Here is an 18,927-nt window from a genome sequence, read left to right as displayed (position 1 = left end):
CCAAAAGCAGAGGAAAGCACAAGAATGATTTCAGCTGGATCTTCACACAGGCCAACTGCAGCCAGTGTTTTGTGTCTGAACAGATGCTGCCCCAGCCTCAACAAAGCTGTGTTATAAAGTGCAGCGTGTTATGGGAATGGATGCATTCACTGATTAACCAGATTCTGCATGAAGTGCTATTTAGTGCAGGTAACCAGGCAGGAGTTACAGGAAACTCTCTATATTCACAGTGAAAGGAAAAAAAAAAAAAGAGTCTTGAAATTACCTGATACTACTAAGATCATACAGCAACTCATTCACTTACCAGAACTGATCTGGCCAGTATAATTCCTATTTTCTGGCCCTTCCCTGTGAACAGAATGTGAACACAATTCTAGCTCAAGTCCCCATGGTCTTTAGCTCTTTTATAGTGTTTCAGTGTTCTTTGGTATTAAATTCTGAACATTTCTGTGAAAACCCAGGAGATCTCCAATCCTGCAGAATTTCAGCAGACTGCATTTATTCTGGAGATGTGCTTGTTGGTCCCAAACAGAGGAGTTACAGTCCCTAAAGCTGTATGGTTGGCATCTTCCTTACAGGCACATCTCATGCTTATTTGGAGCTACAAAGTCTTGCTCCAAACCATGCAATTATAAGTAAACAAATAACCACAATATTATTTTGTCCCATTATGTCTTCCCTCTCCTCTGAAGGCCTTTATTAAAAGGAAAGCAAAGCCAGGTCTCAATATTTAGTACTGAGTGCTCTTTGAGAAACTTTAGTAACCAAATGTGTCAGAGAGAAGATGGATCATTATATACAAAATTACACAGCTCATCACTCATCTGTAGCCTCAAAATGGAAGGGAGGGGCAGGAATTTCCATCACCTAAGTCACTTCAAAGCAGTCCCCAGCATCATTTTCAAACTCAGACTATGCCATACCTCCAAGAACGTTATAATATGACTTATTCTGTGCCTCAGCAGCGACACAAACATCAGTTAAAGTACATTCCCAGCAGCCAGTGGTTTTTTTCAGGTTGGAAGGCATTTAGAATTCACATGCCTACATTACCCTTTCCTTCTATTCATTATTGTCCTATTTCCAAGATCTTATTTCCACAAATATCTTCATGCACCTTGCTGACTTTCCCTCATTTCCATCTTCCTTCCTGATGGCACATCTAGGAATTCATGCATAGAGCTGGTCGTCCAGATGATGACAGAATCATTTCTTCAAAAATAAACATAAGAACTCTGCCTTCTAAGGTTATTACTTTTATTGGTTCTTATTTGAAAGAAAACAGGGAGAAAAGGGGAATGCAAAAAAAAATTCACCATTGTGCTGGTGAGAACTGTGGCAGTAAAATGTACTGAGTAAAAAGCAAATGGAGACAGGAGGCTATTTAAAAAGAGGTACCTGTACAGCAAGTATTTATTAAAACATTAACCTTTTCTGAGAGGGTCATTAGGGGAAGGGAGTATGTTTCCTATATACAGCCCTGAAGATCAAGCTTAGGAAAAAGAATCTTTATCGTGAAAAACTGCAGGGAGTTTAAAATATATCCGCATAAAAGAATTTATAATCAGGTAATTTCTCCGTATAAGCAGTTCTGATAAAGCAACTTATCTTTACTTCATCAGCTGATAATCCTTGTGTCTCAAGGGCTAGCTTTCTTAAAATGAAAATTGGATAGAATTCCCTGTTGAGAAATGAATCCATACCCAATGAGCACCATCCTTTTGTATGAATTTAAATCATCAAGCATACAAATTCTTGGATTTCATGTCCTAACTACAGAAATTGTTTCCTTGGCGAGCACACTTCTACACTTCTATGTATTCAGTGTGATGCATTTAGTGTTTCTCACATCATGCTTATTTACACCCCAGAAACTGTTTAAATGATTATGCTTTTCCTTCTTTTCCATCTCTGCATCAGCCATGAATACTGAACTGTAAAATCACCTTTTGGGACCTTAATCTGTTGCCAAGGATACTGGGGATATAATTATGATTTTATTGTAGACTTACTGAAAGACTTCTCTTTGTTGCAAGTGCAATTCAGCCTCATCCAGTGTTAATTGCAGCTCCACACCCCCTTTCATCCTGCTATTGTGGAGTGCTAGGAAAATTATACACCAACACTCCTGAGACTCTGATTCTGGGTCTGCTCCATGGACTGGGAACCTGCAGCACAAAGGAACGACTTCCTGAAGGTGAAAACTTCTGCTGGAAATCAAACCAAGTGCCACCCTAATGGGGGCTGATAAAGTCCACACACACCTGGCCAAAGGCTGCTGCCACGGCCAGTTCTGGCTCTGGGTGTGCCCAGGAATGCAACTGAGCAAAATCTCCCTGCATTCCCCGGTGCTAGCCATGGTTTTACCAAACTCCACTCCAACACAGGTGTTGTCACTGCTCACGTGCAGCTGGGACCTCCCTGGCCAAAGCTGCCAGCTCCCAGGAGGAAATATCAATTCATTTCCTAAGGTTACCCTTCAAAGAGCACAGAACTTGAAGAAAAACTGAGCCAATTAATTGTTGCAATTGTAATGACAACAAGCAATGGTATGGAGACTCAATAATGGAGGGAGGGCTGGTGTGGGGTGTTCCCCCTTGTTTATTGGGGGTTTGTCTATATTTTTTATTAATTTTCCAATATTTTCATGGAGTAATAGACTATTCCACTTCCTAGAGCTCTGAAGCTTGGTACAAGTCCTGTGGACTCATTCTTACCCCCACTCTTATCTTTAAAACAAAAGAACTCAAATGAGAATGGGGAGACAATCTAAAAAAGGAACAAAAAAAACCATATATCTACTAAAGGTGCAATTCAACCCAAGCACATCCGTCAAAAAGATGAAAACCATCACCCACAGGGAAGAAAAAAGTACTAAAGGGCTCAAACATCTTGAAGAATTTCAAATTTCAGACCCTAAATTTACTGCTTCAGGGATTTCCCATCACTGTTGAGGAGCACACCTTCTGCAGCTGGCCTACAGGCAGGTCCAGCTCACAGGTGGAGGCAGCTCAGGGGCACCAGGACATTTTTGTGCCACATTTCAATCCATGTCCATCCTGCTGTCTGCAGCTCCAGCAGCTCAGGGGCACCAGGACATTTCTGTGCCACATTTCAATCTGTGTCCATCCTGCTCTCTGCAGCTCCAGCAGCTCAGGGGCACCAGGACATTTCTGTGCCACGTTTCAATCTGTGTCCTCCTGCTGTCTGCAGCTCCAGCAGCTCAGGGGCACCAGGATGTTTCTGTGCCACATTTCAATCTGTGTCCTCCTGCTCCCTGCAGTTCCACCTTCCTGGTGGCCCTGACTGATGTGCATCCAGCAAAGCTATAAGGTGGATTATGGAACAGCTCTAAGCTCTCATGAACTGCCTCCAAAAATGCTCCTCAGTCAACTCAGCCATGTTTTCCATGTGAACCTCAAAAGAATTAGTACTTTCAGATAACACCCACACGTAACACCAACCAAGCCTTCACAAACATTTATTTTTTTTAAGCATTTCACTGCTGAAACTGGGCCTTTCTCTTTCATGCTGTGAAAAGTTTGAGGTGTCATCAATGCAGCGCCCTTACCTAAGAGCAAAAAAATACCAAGTAGCCTACTCATTTTGGCCAAAAAACCCACTAAAAAGCCAAAATGCCCTCGATGCACTCTCACTTTGATCTGTTTTCAAATACTTAATTGTTTACTCTTTGCACTGACAATGCTCAGTGCTAGCATCACTAGTAGACATGAAGTGGCTTAAAATACTTGTATTTCCTTTTTCCCCAAACGGAGGTCAGTCACTTTAACATAAAGCTGGTCTGTGATGCAGGAAAGTGATTTAATTAGCCCTATGTAAGTAAGACACTGCAATAACAAACCCCTTTCCACCCTCCTAAGCACAGGCTGCCCTTTTTTCTTTTTTTTTTTTTAATTAAAACTCGTCGCTTGTTTCACAGTAAGATTTCCTCTCTCTGTGGCCGGCAGAGGGAAGCATCGCATTCCCAAATGCGGCACAGGGATGCAGCAGCACAGTCTGAACGTTTCCTGGTTAAGCTCCAAGAAGAACCTTCCCCAAACGCTCCCTAAAGCTCTGAGTGCCTCACAGGACAGCGGAGATGCCACAAACGTTGTGGGACGTGATGGAAATACCAAAGCAAGCTGCACTTCCCTACCAGGTGAGGTCTGAAGTGAGAGAGGATCCACATCAGGCAACATCTGTGAGGGGCAGATGGATTTTGGCATGGATGTTCTATTCAGACCCAGAGTTTGGGTGGTGCTTCTTCATGTTTTTCCTTTAGATGTTCTAGAAGATCACAGTAGTAGTTGGAAGCATTTTAGGAAGCAAATCCCTAACTATTCCATATTTTCCTGCTTTCATCTTGAATTTATTCCAAGTTGGAGGTACATAAATTCCTTTAATTTAAGCAGGGAATTCTGCTTAGGAACCACATGAAAATAAGAACTATTAGAAGGTGTCCTTCACAAAACACTTGTTTTCTAAAACAAGACTTGATATTTAACACTAAAAGAATACTATTGTAATGGTTCTCTCAGATTTGTGGAAATCCTTTCTGCTCCTAGCCTATTGATTTTTGGCTCCTTCACAAGGCCAAACCTTGAAGGGAGGCCCTCACACAAATTAAAAAAAAAAAAAAAAAAACAACCAGCATGTAAAAAGCCTCTTGTAATCCATCATGCCTTCTAATTTTTGGTTTGTATTCATTCCTCTAATTAACATGAGTACTCTCTGCAGCGTCTTGTTTGGGAGCACTGGAAAAAGCTGAAACAATTTTAGCAATAATCCTTCTTCTCATCAACCTACTCCCCTGTTTCAGTTCTTTTCCTTTCAAATAAAGCAGTGCCAATTCTCCCACTTGGAACAGAAAAAACACTGCAATAGCCTCCTTTAGCAGGGCTCAAAACCAGAAGGGGACACCAAGTGATCTGCAATTTTCTCTCACCTTATTTCTGGCCAGCTTCACCTATCAGCCAGGTGACTCCTTTACAGCTCCTTTATTACTCTGCTAATAGACAGGCTCCAAACAGCCCCTTTGGGGTCACACCTTGCTGCAAACCTGCAATAACAAGCCCTGAATCACATTTCAGTGATATTACAGGTTCAAATGTAATTCTGGTTTGGATTGGGACAGGCATTCTCTGCTGATCGTGGCCTCTCCAAGCTCAAATTGCTTCTGCTACATGTGGAAGCTTAATTGGTTATTAATTGCCCCCTGTATTATTTGAGATTTTGAAATGCTTTGTCCCAATGACCTCTCCTCCCACAGTTACTGCTGCCAGTCCACAGTCACTTGTTAACTTATATCAGACAAAGAAAAACTGGGTTTAAATTAATAAAGCCCTAGCCTTCAGGATGAAGAATTTATTACTAGTGTTTAAAATTGTATATCTGAAGTAATTTCATAAGTAGTCTTCAGAAAAGTTTGATTAGCAGAACTTGAGGCAGAGAGAGCTCTGATAAAGGGGGATTGAGTCCTTCCAGTCCTTTCTCTGGCACAGCTCAAACACAATACTGGACTCTTCCCTCCATAAAAATCAGTCGCTGGCTTGCAATATTTTCAACAATTACAATTTCCAGCTGTGCACAATCATAAATGTGTTTTTATACAGAATATACAGTTTTATAATACCTCTCATAAATTATTTTTGCAGCTTTTTCCTCTAGTTACACGCTCCTGGATGTTTCCATACAATGCCTGGTTTCCTGTCCCATCATCACTTCCTATCTGACAAAGCTCCAGAGGGCATAAATCACAATGCAATCCATGAATCAGTGCTAACAGCAATGTCCTTTCTGCAGGCTCAGGAAGCAGTGGGGTGGTTTGATGTTCCTTATATCCATAACAGAACACCAAGGCATGCAGAAATATAGGAATTTTACACATGGGAATAAACACAATCAGATCATCTCATTTGTTACAGGATTTTATATTCCTGAAAAGTTTAGATACTTCCATCATCTGGATTTTAAAACTGTGGCAAACTCAGGGTCAGACATGACATGATGATAAAACACATTATTTCATGCAAAGTTTCAATTTCATGCTGTTCTCTCTCTCTCTGCAGCTCTGTGCTCCAGAGGGCTCAGCTGCCCTGCAGGGACACTGGTTTCTCTTACACAAGTTCGGTTTTGAGGTAAAGCTGAATCAACTTTAACTTTTTCCATGGCCATGACACACCCCAATGCCAGGACCAGAGTATTTGCATGTCCTGGATTCACTCTCACCCCTATAACCAGCATTTCTGTGATTGCACACTGTCACCTCTGCTTTCTAGGACTCTGATGCACTCAAGTTTCAGAGGAGAGTGTCCAAGCACAGATCAAGACTTTTACTTTATCCCTAGGCACTACAAAACCAAGAATGAAGGGGAATTATGGAATAGCACAACTGAGGGGGACTAAAGATGAGAAAGACTCAACAGATCCACTTCTGGTTTTAAGTCAAGCCTTGCTTCTACTCCCTGCCTAAATTATAAATTCAAACACAGCAGCACTACATTGTGGAAGAATTTCTCAAGGACTTCAACTGCAAAGAAAGAGGAACAGTATGAGAGGAAATTCAGCTGGTGACTAGGACACTGTCTGCCTCTGTCCCCACATGGTCTGTGCTTCCAGCTGATTTCAGCACTGCAGGAACATTTTTCTTCCTCATGGGCCTGTTTCCAAAACTGGCAACTTAGGAAGGTGCAGAACCTGGCTATTTTTTTGTACTGGCAAAGGTCAAAACCTGAATTTCTTCAACAGCAATCAGTGTTCTCTGTGGAGGATAAATCCACGTGGGTAAATCATGAACATCTCCTGCTCTTCAAAACAAAGGTGCTCTGGTTACCCACAGGTGCCTCTCCCTTCAGAGAGCCACAGCCTCTCCAAAATTCTATGTCCTGTCTACAGCTTAAACACAGATTTTAACTGAAATGACTTGGTGCTCTCCAAGTGTCAGATCATTTCTAGAAAGTTTTATTGCAGTTTGAGCTCCATCTTCACTTACCTTGTTGACTTTTCAAATACCTGAAGATGCAATACTGTTCTGTACCATTAATTTGTGCCTTGTTTATATTATGGTTTCAGGGGAAAAAAAAAAGTTTATCACTTAATTACATGATGCCACTATTAGTGAAAGCAATTGGTGCTTTTCAGCATCATTATGAAAAGGCAAGTTCATTTCAAATTGTGTTTTACAGAATTACCAGAGTACAGTGGTGGCGACCCATTTCCCTTTAATGATTATTTCCAGAGCAACCAGCAACAACATTAAATACAACTAAAAAGTCTGGCATGCAACAAAGCTGAGTGGAAATAATTAGCAAAGACTCAGCTATGAATTTGTTTTCTCCTGGATAAAAATAAAATAATAGTGCTGTAGCCTCCAAATCTTGTGAAATCTCCAGACAAAACCAGAGAACTTCAGAGACAAAGAGCAAGCTGAGGTGGTGCAAAGCTTTGGTTTGCTTTTCAGGAGCCTATTTAAAAGTGTTCATAAGAGATAATCAGAGAAAACAGAGTTCCTGGTTTACTGAGAAAAAAATGTAATTGTATGTAGAAAATCTGCTTCAGAGAGCAGCAGAGAGAAGGATGAAGATCAGATCACCTTCATCACTCAGTGTGACATGTTTCCACTGCTTATTTACTGTTCCACGAGTCACTTGGCAGGGAAAACAAAGTCATCTTTAATTATTTAGAGAACACCAATATAAGCAGATGACAGAGGACAGCTAAAGCCTTCCCCAGTTCATGTTACAAACGCTGTGCTGATTCTGACAAAAGGTTCTGATAGAAACCCAGAGGCTTTCTTCACCAAGCTCCTGAACTACCTGTGTTATACTTCCTCTCTTTTTTCCACCCCCATTTAAACCAAATTTCCCCCAGAGATCTCAAAAGACAGCCTTTAAAACCTCTGTGAAGATGGGTGGCAATGTGGAGGAGAGCTCATGGGACACTCTGTATTGAAACAGCAGAAATTATCCCTTATACACCAGAGAACCTGTGAGGTAAAGAGGAAAGCACCTCATCTGCTGGAATGATTTCAGAGTTTACACCTTAGACATGAGAATTTGAGCAAAACACTTAGAGAATTCAGGCTTCATGAACTCCTCTGTTCATCATATTAATTACCCTTTTAAAGCCTTGGTTTTGTTTTTATTTTTATGATCTTTCATAACTCCCAAAGCATGAGCTATTTGAATCTCCGCTTACTTCTATTTGAATATCTGCAATCCCAGCTTAGAGAAATCAAGGCCAGTTCTGCAATATTTTCCAAGTATCCTAACAAGCACCTGCAATGCTACAAATCCAAATGAGAACTTCAGGTGTGTGCAGATTGGATTGCTAAAACACAACTTGATTTTCACAACCACGTTTGGTTGGAAGCTTTCTGCTTACTCATACTCCATTCAGCCTTAAATACTTTAAAAGAGGGTCTCTACTTTCACAAGAGGCTGAAATCTGCTTAGATATATGGAATGGAAGGTGCATGACTCAAAATAGGAAACAAAACCCCTTATCTGGTGACCCAGATCGACTCTGTAAACAGGTGGGAGATCCCATTGCTGCCATGAACATCTGAGTTATTCACTTGATACACTTATTTGTAATATAAATAATCCTGTGCAGTTAAGTACTCAGCTTTACAGTATCTCATAATCTTGTTGTACTTACACGGAGTAAGTATCCATTACCACTTGGAACACTCATTTAGCTGCTCAACTGACTGCTTAATGAGGTCTGCAAAGTAAAAGCCTTATCTGCAGAAAGCCAGTGTAGGAAGAAGCATGTATGCAGTCCCTTCTCCAAAGCAAAGCAAAGTATTTGTTCAGACTTAGTGTGAAAAGGAATTAAAGAGAGTGTTCAGAAAAACAGAAATGAAATAACAGATGAAATACATATGTAGTATTCTCCAATAATGAAAGCAGTGTTTTTCCCCACTCATTGAATACTGTATTGTTAGAATTTTGTCTCTATAAATACCATCAGGCTTTCAAAACTTCTCTTAGGAGCTAGGCCCGCTGCCTCACCCCCACCAAACAAATCCTTTAAGAATTCCATGCAGAAAAAGGGTCCAGTACAGCTCCCTTCCACAGCTTTTCTTGGAGTGCTTAATAATGACTCAGTCTGGTCTGTGTTTCAGCTCCAGAAATGCAGTGGGACATCAGCTGCATTCACTCAGGTTTTAATTAACAGACTGGTCGTCATTAAATGTTTAAAGGATACTGGCAGTAAGTGCTGAGTACTTCCCTTTCACTCACCACTCATTTAGAGCTCCATGCAGGACTCCAAAACAAAACCCAACCCGTTACAAACCCTGCCACTGCTGCCAGCAGCTTCAAAGCACAGCATCAGCTCAGAGGTGCCCAAAAGGGATCAGCAGAACCAGAATTCCCACTGAGATTATACAGACTGCTCACCACACATCTGCAGCATGACTCAAAGGCCCTCAGCCACAACTATTTGCTACCTCAGAAACCTTAGTTTAAGTGTTCCATGAACTTTTATTTGTCATCAATTGAAAAATATTGTTTCAAGCAGACTTTGAGTAATTTCAGTGCTTTAAGTTAAGTTTATTCTTACTTTGCTGCTTAAGAGCTCAGATTTTTAAAAGCAGTAATTTGTCTATATTTACTTTTTCATTAAAACAAAAACATCTTCACTGATCATGCAGCAACCAGAGCACTTAATCCTTCCTCATGTGACAGCATTACTCAAAGATCTGCTATGCAGCAACCCTTCCATCTGCAGGAACCTCACTGGCACGACTGAAAGCTTCCTTTGAGCCCTGTATATGCACAAGGAGAAGCTGAATAACGGGTCAAACCCCATAATTTGTGAATCCAGCAGCCCAAAGTGAGCTGCTGCCACCCCTCTGCTCAGGGCCAGCCCTGGGTGTGCCCCAGAGCTCTGCTGATGTGTGGTGACACAGCAGCCCCCAAAGGAAGTGTGACAAAAAGCTGCTTCCTGCTCTCTGCTAACTGTGGCCACGTTATTCATCAGTAACTAACAACAGCTCCAGTTTGTCTACACTTGGTTACACATACTGACATATCCCACAAAAAAACAAAACAAAACAAAACAAAACCACCAAACCCAAACAAAAAGAAACCCAGGAAAGCTTATATAAAATCCATATGCTTTCTCTTCCTATAAATACTTGTTTGCACTGTTCACACAGGTCTAGCCTGTGCTTAGGACACCTGTAAATCAAGGTATTTTTCCCCAATAGACCTCATTTCTCTGCCCTTATGGTGCCACAATCACTGTCAAGTGAGTTGGTGTGACAGTTGTATGAAGTCTCCAAATCACCGCTGCCATTTCACAAGAGAACTGCTCTCATGAAAGGCAGAATGCAGTGAGTTTCCTGATGAAATGGGGAAAGGTAGCATCAGCTGCAAACTGGAAAAGCTCTGAGGCACTAAGAGTGAACTGCAGCCAGTTTGTAAAAAGAAGGGCTGGGTGGGAAGCCCACATATTCCCAGGATCCCTGACTCTTCAAAGATGAGGTTTTCCCATTGTTCTGTTCTCCCTTGCCTCATCTTCCAGCACTGTTCCCACAGCCCTGCAGCTGCTGGGAAGCAGGCAGGAGGTGGAACAGATCTGAGGGGCAGAGCAGCGCTGCCCCACCGTGACTAACACCCCCCTAGTGCCGCAGTGCACCCAGCTTTTACTTCACACCAGAGAAACAGAAATGAAAAGAAACAGGTCAGTGATGTCAGGCAGGTGCAAACTCCGAGATAAAACCACCTCTGAGACAGGGTAAGAATAGGAGGGTAAAAGATTTCTCGTTATCAGTTATGAATCAGGTGAAGTTCAGCTCGTTCAGGGCAGCTGGCTGGGAAGGCTCAGGAAAATGAGCACCAGAACATTCCTGAGAACAGGCAGTGCTGCTGCAGGGAGTGCAAACCCAGAACCACCCAGCGCTTTCTCTGCCCTGTGAGCTGCTCACAGCTCCACATCTGAGCACATTCCTGCAATGCACCACTAAGGAGCCTCCTAAACGAGCCAGTCCTTTATCAGTATAATGAATAATTCCTACCTAGTGTTTCAGCTTGTTCTCATTTGTACAAAGCATGTATTTGCCTGCTGAATAGAAAGTCCAGCCAAGTTTAAGGTACAGACAGGCAGAAATAATAACCCTGTACATCTGAGTAGCACTTGTGGTCATCAGTGCAAGACTAATTAATACAAGAACTACTTTGGAATCTTACTTTGACTTCCAAAGAGGACACTATACAAACATGATACAGTTGTTTATGAAGACCTTTATATGGCAAAAAAACCCCAAACTAAAACAAACCAAAGATGCTATGGATACTAACTACCTGGACCACTTCTTTCCTCAAAAAAATTCTACAACCAAAAAGATTGGACATTTTTAGTAATTAAAGTGTATGTTTTAGAAGCAGATATTTCATTTCAAGCAATACAGTTTTTGCATATATCCTTTTTTTAAGCCATCTTATTATGCAAAAAAGGAGCTGCCATGTTAGGAATGTGTTACAGGCAAATGTTAATGCCCTTGATGTATTTCATTTTAGAGACTCAAACCCCTCTATTCCTTTGTTCAGTTTTCAGAACAGGATACTTGATTCTGAAAAAGAAGCTCTAAAATTCTCATGCTTGTGTCACTAAACCCAGATTAACATAATCCTGGCTGCTGTGCCTCACTTGAACACTTCATTAGCTTCAGTTCTAAGTACATTAGCCCAGGACCTAACATTAAATAACTGAGTTATTTAATAGTAATTATTTCATTGTGTTTCCTGCACTTAATTAGTAAATAAAGATGCAGAAACCAGCAGCAAAAGGCACTGAGCTGTCCCATCTGAGAGGGAAGCCCTGGAGCTCTGCTCACAACTGGGCATTTCCCTCTCCCACACAGAGCTGGGCACTGGGAACTCCATCGTTTGCTTTCTGAACGTGCCAGACACTTCTGGTTGTCCTTTTGTTTATTTGGAACATTATGGGATGGATAAAACCCAGCTGCCAGGGCAGCCACACAGGGAAGGCCCAAGGTTCAAACAGGAACAAGAAATGTTTCCTCCATCTCAGTCAGTCAAGTGCCCAGCTGCTCACACACAGAGTACTCTGCTCCACTAAGCTGAGATGATAACAAGCTTCTTATGCCAGCTTAATATAAGAATATTTGTACAAAAACAAGTGTAAGTATTGGACATAATATAGCAATCACACTGAAGCAATTCCAACAAGCTGCTGCCAAGCAGCTCCTTTTGTTTATCATAGATCATATTAAAACAGAAAAATTTACTGGGAAAGTGATATACAAAGAACAGGAAGGTTTTTTTTCCCCCAAGTTATTGTTGTTGGGAAGAAATGATGAATATTAATTAATATTATCTACCACTTTATTTACTAATGTGAGTTTACAATACACCACATAAAAACCTGCAACAACATCCAAATACTTTTACAACTGCTATAGAAATTATATACTTCTAGTTTTGGATGTTTTTATCACTGTTTAAACACTGGATGTGTTTATCCAATAAGTTGCCCTTAACGGCTCTTGTGCAGGGAAATTATATTTTTGAATACTTGAAAGATTAATTACTAATCAACAATGGATGTAATGTTGTAAATCTCCAAGTTTGCTGTGTTGTGCTCCAGAACAATTACATGATGCAGCTGTGGGGTCCCTTACAAACATAACCTCACCACAGTGAACACTGCAAAATGTTTCCTGGAATGGGAAGAACGAGGAAGATCCAGGTTGTTGTTTGTCCACATAAGGAACACGACAAAGAGCCAACCAAGTTTTCACTGATATGCAGAATTATCTGCTGGGGTTCTGACTCACGAGCAGCTTGCTGCTATATTTAGCAGCAGAGGAATGTTTACTTGATTACCTCTCCTATAACAATAAATAAGATTTTACTGCAATCTGTGGAATGCACTGTTAAGGATTTCAGGGTATGTGACATAACTAATGCAAGGCCCAAAACCCCCAATTAACCAAAGAACCCATTATAAAACTTAAAATAACCTCTGAGTTGATAGAAACTGGGAGTTGCTCACAATTATGTCATCTCCCTTTCTAAACATTCATAGGGCCAGAACATTTTTACCTGGAGTCAGTCACCATGACCAAGTGCCCATGTAATTGCATTAAGGGATTCGGTGATCTCAGATGAAACCTCCCAAACACTCCTCAAACCCAAACCTGAGCCCTGCAGCCTGGAATTACTGAATTTTCTATCAGAAAGCAAATCTAGATAAGATTTTTTTAAAAAAGTTAAGCAGTCCTGAGCCTGAGCCCCGTGGTGTCACCCTGTGTCCCCCCAGCCCAGCCAAAGGGAATTTTGGGCACTGCTCTGTATCAGGATTTATTCTGCCTTCTCCTGTTGGAGCACACTGCAGCCAGGGCTTGTTTAACCAGCTGCCAATTAGAAATAAATATAGTTTTGTATTGCTAGGAAAAAAACCTCAAGGAACACTGGTTTACAGAGAAAAAGCCATGATGTTCTGGAAGCCACCTACAGAATCAGCTCTAAGAAGATTCTTAGCTATGGATACTGGCCTGGGACAGGCATTTGGTTATGAAGAAGAGAATAAATGGGTTTGTTAAAGCAAAGATTGACTTTGGAAAAATAATTTCAAGAGTTAATTTAACAGGTAGCTAATCAGATTACACTAGGATTAAATTAGTAGAGCACAAAGAGAAATTTGAGTCATACTAACACAACTGGATTTTATTAATTACCGAAGAGTTTCAAAAAACTGGTTTACAACTACACTAGGTTCATAAACAAAAAAGGAAATAACTAACAAAACCACAAATGCCCTTTTGAATTCACAGGATGACCTAAACCCATGAGCTTATTTTAAATACTACAATACGATGCAAAAAGGACCAGAAATAAACAAAAACATTCCTCTTGACTTCAACTGATTGGCCTAAAAGTAATTAAATCCAGGAAAGCTCTTCTGCTGCTATAAAAAGACTGGATGCTGATATTTCCCATGCAAGTGAGACAAAAGCCATGGCCTTGTATAATTACAAATACAGGCCAAGAGTGCTGCTAAAACACAGCCTCCATCACTGCCTGGGGCTCTGCTCAGGCACCCTCAACACAAACATGAAGTGCCAGCAGCTTCAAAGCATAAAGCAGTAACCTAAAAGCAGAATGCGGATTAAACAAGTTATTTCATCAGGAGCAGCACACTCACCTGCTAACAAAACACCTGGAAAATCCTTGCTGGCCACACAAAACTCCTGGGAGATTAAAAAAAAAAAAAGAGTTTTTCCTGGCTGAAGCACTATAATTGCTATGTAGATACCTTTCATTAAGTTGTGCCTATTTTCACTTAATTTCTTATTAACATTTTCCCCTTTTTAATCCTTAAAGCACCAAAAAGCCCAGCTCAGGCTGTAATTCTGCCTTGTTCCCTCCTCTGGTTGTGGTTTCCAGCCTTCTCACAGCTGTTCTTCAAAGCGGGGCAATTTCTGCAGCCAGGCTGGGCCAGCTCAGAACACGGAGGTGGCTCCTGGGGTGGGAAGGGGCTCCTCACTTCTCTTCCTCCCCAGACCCTCCTCTTGTACCACTGCAGGCGTTTCTGAGAGCACATGATAGGCAGGCACAAGGGACTGAGCTAAAATCAGCCTTTTTTTCAAGCAAGGAAAATTTTAACCCCGATCACTTTTGCAATCCCTTTAACACCAGTCACATGAGCATTTGGTGTGCACAAAAGCACCAGGAGACAGGAAAGGGTAACAGGCAGAAACAAAAGAATCAAATTCCTTTCACAGCAGTCCTAATGTTCTAAAGTGGTACCAAAGACAAAATAAAATCTGAAGTAACTTCCAGCTAATAACGTTCCATGAGCAGAATTATACATGAAAAAGGAAAAAAGGAAACTTTACAGCAAAAATCCCCCCAACAAGCAACAACCATTTACATCACAGAACCCCAAATTCCAGCAGAGACAGAGGCCAGAGAGCTCCATGCCAGCTGCACCCCTTTAGCCTGCAGGGAAAGCACTCAGTGAAGTCTGGAATGAGCTTCTGGTCCAGCTGGGAAACCCTGACCTTCCCTGTGCCATCAGACACCTTCAGCAGGTGACACAGCCACCCCCAGCCCTGAGCTCCCTCTTGCTGCTGCTGGTTCTCTTTCAGAGCCTCTTGTGAACAGTCTCACCTCTCTCCAGCTCTCTGTGAAGATTGCAGTGCTCTCTCCTCTGGACTTTAACTCTCTCTTGCTGTGTTCTCCTTGGACAATTTCCTCCACAGATTTCCATACTATTTATATTCTGAAATTTTAAGACCGTCAAAAGCACCATGTTCTTCAAAAAAATGGACAATAACCATTCCTGCAAATGGAACCTGTACTCTCCTACACATGAAACTTGCATTTTTTTGTCCTATCCTTATCACTGGAGTTGTGTCACCTTCCTGTAATGGAACAAGCATCTGCCAGGTGCTTGGGGTCACGTTCCTCCAGAGAGATCTGTGCAGGAGAGGGTTTTGCATTGGCATCTTTGGATTCATACTGAAGACTCAAAGAACATGATGACGAAGAGTTCTGACCCAGAAACAGGCAATAATATCCACTGATATGGCTGATGAGCTTAACTTGCCCCCAGCCTATGGACTTTGCTCTCTTTGCACAATTTCTATTGATCTTCAAGCACATGGCTGAGAACTGGGGCAGCCTGGTGCTCAGAGCTGGTCCCTAAGTCAGAGTGGCAGCAGGAAAGGATAAAAACCCTGCCAATTTTCACAATATAAACTGCCACATCTCATGGACCAGAGTACTTGTAGTGGAGAGTTAAAGGTGAGAGAATAGTACTGGTAATCTCTCACTGCCACATTTGTGCTCATCAGTCTGCTGAGCCAATCCTCACCTGGCATTTGTGCCAGAGCTGGGGACACTACAGGTGAGGATTGGCTCACCAGACTGACCTGACAGAGAACTAGGGTTTTTTTATTATTAATTTATATTATTAATTTCTTTATTATTAATTTTGTATCACAAAAAACACTAAGGCTAAACAAATCTGCATGTGGATGAAGTGAGGGCAATAGAAACCACTGCCACCCTGAGAGTCACCTCTTCTTACATTAAATCAAGTTTAATGTGTGTTCTCTTGGGCCAAGCCTCCAACTCATCTTCAGCCACTCGTGTGATCAAAAATAGACAATTGTGCATGTGCAGGAGAAGATCAGAGTTAATCTTGCTTCTCACTATTTTAGCACATGCTATCTTCATTCTTTTAGAAAAAGGACTAAGTCAACAAGCAAAGAATTTTGATTATTGCTTTTCACAAGTAAGTTCAGTGTGAGCAATATTTAAGGAACTAACAGAGACAAAAGGAAGAATAATTCAGAACAAACAAAAAATGTAGAAGAAGAGCAGATCCTTGTTTTCTGTCAGTATTTTACAGAGTCACATCCTGCTGGAACTCTGCTGGATGACAAGAATGTATATGTGACTTCAGAGTCAGGTTTTTCCCTCACAAATGACAAACATGCAGTTGATTTCAGTGAAAGTTACTAAAGACACTTAAGTTAAACCCAAATATTGAGTGAACCAAAATCAACACAGGGAGTACACCAAAAACATCCCTGCTGAGCATAATTCTTCTCATTCCTCAAAGCTGCAATACCTGCTTTTCAAGGTATTTACCTCTGTCAGTCATTTAAATAACATGATGAAATTATATAATAAAATTAGTTTACATACTAAATAACTGCATCATACCACTGGTTTATCCCCCTTGAAAGAAGCTGTTTAAATAATCCCACTGTTAACTCCTGTAAAAGGACACACTTGTAAAATGTGTCCCTTTCTTTCTTGTCCCCAGAAATGGGCTTTAGTGGAGTTAGCATAGGAAAAGTTAGCAAAGGAAAAACCTCTGGTCCAGGTGTGGCGATGGAAGTCCCTCCATACACCCCCAATAAATGATATGAGCTACCCACAGGGCAGAACACTTAATACAAAGTAAAAATCCATCTCTTTCTAGTAAGTGCAGCTATTATTAATATGCTGAACAGGCAATGGCCATGGGTGAACATTCCACAAGTTTTTATCTTGTTCTTCCATTGAACAATTTGAACAAAGATTTTGTACCATGATCTTTAGCTTTAATCAGGCCAATTTTTGTCCATCTGCTGGAAGTGCTTCATTAGCATTACTAATGCCTTCACCATGTGCATTATTTCCATCAAAATGAACTTTATTTCCACCCAGAAATCTGCTTGTTGAAGTATGGGCTACGGAGAGAGACATTTCAAGCTACTCCACTGATAATTATTCGTTCCCTGCACTGTAGAATTCTTATTTGTTAGGGGTTTGTGTCATGTACAGAAATGATAAACACTGTGATAGAGCTTTCTTTGTAGACAAAATAAATTAAATAGGAAAGTTCCCAGCCTGACCATTAAATGCCCAGTTTGGTCCCGTTGTGCTTTGAGCAGCCCTGGGCAGTTATAGAAATGTGGTTTATTAAGAAAATTGCTGTGGTATTATACATGTGGTATTACACTTTTCACAGTTTTTGTGAAAAGCTGTGAAGATGTACCAAAGCAGGATAAAGAGAAACATCTCTAGTGCTGGATGTGATCAAGGGAAGCCTTGTAGTAAATAAAAGGAGTTTATTTTGAACTGTTCAATCATGTTTGAGAAGCAAATTGTGCTGGGAGATACGAACATCAAAAGATATTTGCTAAACAATTTGGGGAAGGTCCCCCAGCAAGATAAGCTGTGAGCTCATTCATGGGGCTGTGGGGAGATGTGCAGAACAGAGAGGAAAAGCCTCCAGGACCTTCGAGGGGAAAATGAAAGTCCCAGTGTGAAGAAACAGCTTTTCAGCTTCCTCCTGCAGAACTGCAGGCAGTGACAGAATTGCACTGTCAGAGTCAGATAAAACAGAGTGCTGGGTGCCTAAAACACCAGGGATGACAGAGAAAGAGTGAAAAATGAGTAGCTTTTACTGAGACCTTCAACACTCTATTTAAATCCACAGTTACTGTTGGGACTTGACTCTAAATCAAAAAGATGTACTATATTGTTAAAAATTGTAACTAGGGTAGCACATATGAATAATAATAACTGTATGTTTAAAAACTGGAATACAGTGTTTAGCAGCAATGTTAACATTTTTCTTTCTCTTTGTACAGATCATCTCCAGTTCCTTCAGGCTTGGAAGAAAACACGAGACATGTTTTATGAGACATAAATGTGTTTTATTAACATTGAGCAGTTGTGTCCTGGAATATAAAATGTTGGGGAAAAAACAGAAGTATTAATGCAAAAAGTTCTGATCATTCTATGGAATAGGATATTGAAAGGTAAAGGGAAAAAAGAGAATCAATTATTAACTAATTACCATTACTTCATGTATCAACACTTTGCTTAGTTTTTCTTGTGGGAAAAGTCCAAGATCAAGCAAAATAATTTCTTCTATTTTTACATTGTCCTCTGAAATAACCCTGTGCTATTTTTCATATATTGCTTGTTTCTAAAAAGCATAAATGGAGCAAGAACTATGGTTTTTTACTGTTCTGTTAAAACATGAAAGCAGAAAATCTTTTGGAGAAGATAAACCTCATTGGGATCTAGAATTATAGACTGAGGGGTCAAAATGGAGAAAAGAGTGACGAGACAATTCACCTAAATCAGTTCACTGCTTCAAGGAGGGGAAATGCTTCTAACAGGGAAGTAACACTTTGGAAAATATATAAACCTAAAAACTGTATTGATGTTTTGTTTCCTAAGTATTAGGGGAGCCTGGCCTGGAGTAAATTAAAATCTGTAATGATTTTTTTCCAGATTAAAACAATTATTCAGTTTAATGAAAAAAGTGTCTTAACACAAGTAAACTTCATATTTTTACTGTATCATTTCATAATGGTAGAGCTCATCCAGCTTTAGATTTTAAATCAGAGCTGGATTTAGTCAGTCAGGTTGAACTGGAGGT

The sequence above is a fragment of the Pyrgilauda ruficollis genome, unplaced genomic scaffold, assembly GCF_017590135.1.
Source record: "Pyrgilauda ruficollis isolate IOZ18807 unplaced genomic scaffold, ASM1759013v1 scaffold7, whole genome shotgun sequence".
NCBI classification, from domain to species: Eukaryota; Metazoa; Chordata; class Aves; order Passeriformes; family Passeridae; genus Pyrgilauda; species Pyrgilauda ruficollis.
This window is presented reverse-complemented; position numbering follows the sequence as displayed.